The sequence below is a fragment of the Acromyrmex echinatior genome, chromosome 12, assembly GCF_024713525.1.
Source record: "Acromyrmex echinatior isolate Ae372 chromosome 12, ASM2471352v2, whole genome shotgun sequence".
Lineage (NCBI taxonomy): Eukaryota > Metazoa > Arthropoda > Insecta > Hymenoptera > Formicidae > Acromyrmex > Acromyrmex echinatior.
Window position 1 is genome coordinate 8557982 of NC_141863.1, and position 4519 is coordinate 8562500.

Below are 4519 nucleotides of genomic sequence, written 5' to 3' on the forward strand. Positions count from 1 at the left end.
AAAACACTCAATATGTGAAAACACAACCAAAAAAGAAAATGCTTTTTCGGTTTGTACTGGAACATTGTATATAATAATATTTCGGTGTGAATACATATTCATATCCAATACATATTCATATCCAATTTTACACACCACATATTGATTTTCAGTCTTGAAACATAATTCGACTGAAGTGATATTTTTCATATTTTTAAATTTTGTAATACATCACTTTCAAATTTAAAGACTAGTATTAAAATTTATTCTTATGTTAATAGAGCACTGTGATTGGTTTATAGCACTCTTAAGGAGAATTCTGGATTCCAGAAAATCGCTGTTTTATCAATCAAACTTATACACATATACAATTTACTGTATATCGACACGTCACTATCCAAGCAACAATTCGACGTCCTTGGACGTCCGAAATATGTATAGAAAAATCCCGTTTACGTCGCTGTGGGATGTCTATTTAAATGTCTTATACTAAATTTATTTACATAGACATTTTAGGCATGTCCGAAATGTACATCGTCAATATTTCCAATTTTCAAGCAGTGCGCGACATTGCTACTAGAAGGACTCAGAGAGAAGTTCAATTACTTGTATCTAAAAAACTACATCAAACAGCATAAAAGGCACAGTATGATAAGACTTTTCAGAGAAAAATTTTTACTCTTTTTTTAATAAAATGATAATAAGATAATGCCTTGAAGATGAGTTCCCATGCTTGGGCTCCAATATGAAAATTAATAATTCTTTTATAGTTCTCAAATCTTGTTGACAACTATTCGATATCCTTTTCTTTCTGCCAGAAATTTGTGTATAGAAAAAGAACATTATTTTAAGAATTAATTTTCTGTTCCATTGAGGATTGGGTGTACTAATGACGTCTATTAGACTTTTTCGGGAGCGATACATTATACATACGAAAGACATTTACTGGATGTCTTTAGGACATACATCCATATATAACGAACGAGACATCTTTTGAACACCTAAATTGTTGCATAGGAACATACTACTACATTGACATGATACGCATATATTCACAAATTTTCAAATTTCCTTATACTAAAGCGCCTAACTCATTTCTACAAGCATAGTAGCGTTCTTTCATTTAATCTATAGTATAATCTAAGCTTGTTTCATACGTACAAAATATAAAACTTTTATATGAAACAAATGTTGTTATATGTCCAGAAGCCGATAAAAAAGATTATAATTTTTCAATGTTTTTCCCATTTTTCGTGTAAAATTATTGCTTCCGCGCTATATTTTTGTCAATACATTAATAATATAGAAAAGAATTTTTAAATCTATAAATACAATGAAAATATTAAAGAATTTTAAAATTAAATGGTAAAATAGAATAAACTCCAGCATCCACTTAAGATGTCATAAACCAATCACAGAGTTATATTAAAATCTTAAGACACTAAAAATGGTCTTGTAGTAAGAACAAATAATAAATACTGACCAAAGGTTGAAGATTGAATAGATAAAATTTATATTATAAATAAATTCAGAAATTGAAAAAGTAACGATACAAGTAATTATAAAATTCGCTACCATTATAAAACAAATTACGTTACAGTTGTTACAGTTTATCAAAAAAATAATACCGTTTGTTTTAACCTAGCCTGTTACTGAAAATGTAATTTCTAATACGGTAACAGTGTGTTACAAGTAACGCGTTACTTCCATTCTTTGTCCCATTCTTTAATTTAATATGCCTTACCTTGAGTAGAATTCTGTCTAATTGTAGAATCTATTGTTTTTAGTGTACTGACTCATTCATTTAGTAAGGTCAACATTTAATTTAATATATAAAATGTACGAATTCGTGCAAAATGTGAAATTCAACATGAGTTTACAACCAAAAATCATGTTCTATTTTTTTGTTAATAATTTTTTCTTTTGTTAATAATTTTTTAATAAACAATTGGTGATGGTTAAAACCTTTTAAATGTTACCGAAAGTAATGATCTTGACAACATATGTGTCAACATCAAGATGATTGGAAGAGGCTCCCCTAAATAGGAGTTTCATCAAATAAATAACTGATAATTTTTGTACAGAATTTTTTTAGCTCTATATCATCTGATATTATAGATACAGAAACATAGCAGCGCGCTTTTGTGTATATACAGGGTGTCCTATAATACAAGTAAAAAAGTGACTTAAATATATGTAAAAAATAAGATAAAAATTCTACATAAAAGTATTAATAAAAAATAATATTAAAAAATGTTAATAAAAAATTTGAAAATTACATCATATAATTTTGTAATATTTTGATTTATAGAATAATTAAATATTTTCGTATACACATAACGAAATAGAATGACAATTTTCTACTTTTGTACAAGTGCAACAGTCTAATAACATACAGGGTGTCCCCGAACTATGATGGGACCACCTCTCGTGAACAGGTAGAGTAAATCGAACTGAATTAAAAAATTCTTTATCATTTTGCAATTTATACTTTAGGAGATATTAATTTCCAAAGATCACTGAATAACAGCACATATCTGCGCGGACTACCGCCAACTATACGCCTATTGATCACGGTCGCTTGTTGCGCAGATAATAGGTTTTAGACAACATACATCGGCACGGTGTTGGACATTGCGCTTTCCAACAGCAACACGCCACGGCACAATTGGACACAGCAGAAGCGGGTGCTTTCTATCAAGGCTTTAGACGACACACAATCAATATGTCGAACATGGTGCTTTTCAACAACATCTAACAACAATACACAATTGAATACAGCAGAAGAGCATAATCAAACACAAAGTCTGATTCATGGTTGTCAAACTTTCGAATGGCGCTCTAGAGCATTTTCATCTTATACATGTGATATTATATAACAGTAGTTATCTCTACTATTATTTTTATAGATGTTATATGATATATTTTAATATATATAATTATGTTCTTTGTTTTATGGAGCTTTCCTACAAGAGATGACACAGATGACATAGTATAACAGAGTAAATCATTACTTTGTTATTTGTTCAATGTTAAACAAAGTTGAAATGATCACTATGTCATCTTTGTCATCTGTGCCTCTTGTTAGAAAACACCCAACGACTGCTTAATAGGCGCGCTGTTTGAGTTATAATGCTCCTGCACACTGAACGCGGAAATACCGCGCGGCAAAATATGACAAGGTAGCCAATAAGCTTACAGCTCCTAACATGTTCATTGGTTACCGCGTCGCAATTTGCCACGCGGCGTTTTTACGTCCAGTGTACGCGCGCCTACTAGGCAGTCCCCGCGCGACAAGTGGCGATGATAGATGGGTGTATATATAGTAGTACATCGCGCGAATATATGCTTATCCAGTGATTTTAGAAACTAATGTCTTCTAAAGTATTGCGAAAATTGTAAAATAATAAAGGTCTTTTTGATCAACCCGTTCTACCAGTTCACGGTAGAGATGATCCTGTAGATTAAGGATACCCTGTATAATAACAATTTTTTAAATGCAATCATGTACATTTTATAATTTTTTCACAATCAATTTATATCTATATATTTATAAAATATCTCTTATACTTGTTCTTATTTTCTATATAATAGTATTAAGGTAAAATCATCGAAAAGTGAATATCCTACATGATATTCAATATCTTGTCGAAATATTAGAATAAAATGGTATACTATATTTCATAAATTATTCACTTTAAAATAATTTAATTCTTAACATGAATACTTATTTGTAGAAAAGCAATTTATGTAAAATAAATTACATGATTTTGTTTTAAAATGTCAACGATTTTGAAATTTCAAAAATTGTGATTATGGAAAAACCCAGATAGCAGCTGACGCTATTTGTCACCATTTTGTTATAAAAATAACGACAGATAACATCATCTTGCTATTTGGAAAAGTTTTTTTTATAATATGTATATATAAATGAATACAGGATGTCTCTCAACCACCTCACAATACTTTTACAACATATTCTAGAGGTAAAGTAGAGTAAAAATCCTGATGAAAATATTGAGGCTGCAATAATTTTTTGAATTATAAACTAACTTTAACTGCTTAATCGCACAAGTCAAAAACTACTTCATTTTTATAATTTCTATTATTATTTATGACAGGAGATGGTCAGACGTCCGGAATTTTTAGAAAAATTTCTAACTTATGGTACGAAGTGTATCACCCAGACATTATTTTGGCAGTAAGATGCGCTTCTCGACCATTGTCGAGAAAATCGATATTAAAAAATTCTGAGCGGGGTATGTACACTGAACGTTTAGCAAGTTTCAATGAGTTCAGTGTCACAACGGGTTCTTGTAACTTCTCGCTGATTCGAGTCTCTCTTCGGCATTTTCTTTTTCTCCTTTTATTTTATTTTAACATTTGTCATTTCTATATAAAATCAATCAAATTTATAATAATCAATATAAATATATTCAATATAAATCTTTTGAAAAACACTTCATTTACAACGGAAACATGATATAATGGAAACATGATAAATAAAGTCCAATTCAATAAAGTCCATAAATAAAGTCCA

At 29.8% G+C, this 4519-nt stretch overlaps 1 protein-coding gene across 27 annotated transcripts in view; it reads right to left on the reverse strand.

The window, feature by feature from the left end:
- Positions 1–1893: 1893 nt before the first annotated feature.
- Liprin-alpha (PTPRF interacting protein alpha) overlaps positions 1894–4519 on the reverse strand; it is a 263962-nt gene continuing 261336 nt past the window's right edge. For all 27 annotated transcript variants that reach the window (XM_087412073.1, XM_087412090.1, XM_087412088.1 and 24 more), the window contains one exon: positions 1894–4519. This exon is cut by the window's right edge and continues 7280 nt beyond it. The gene's annotated coding sequence lies outside the window, so the exon portion shown is untranslated.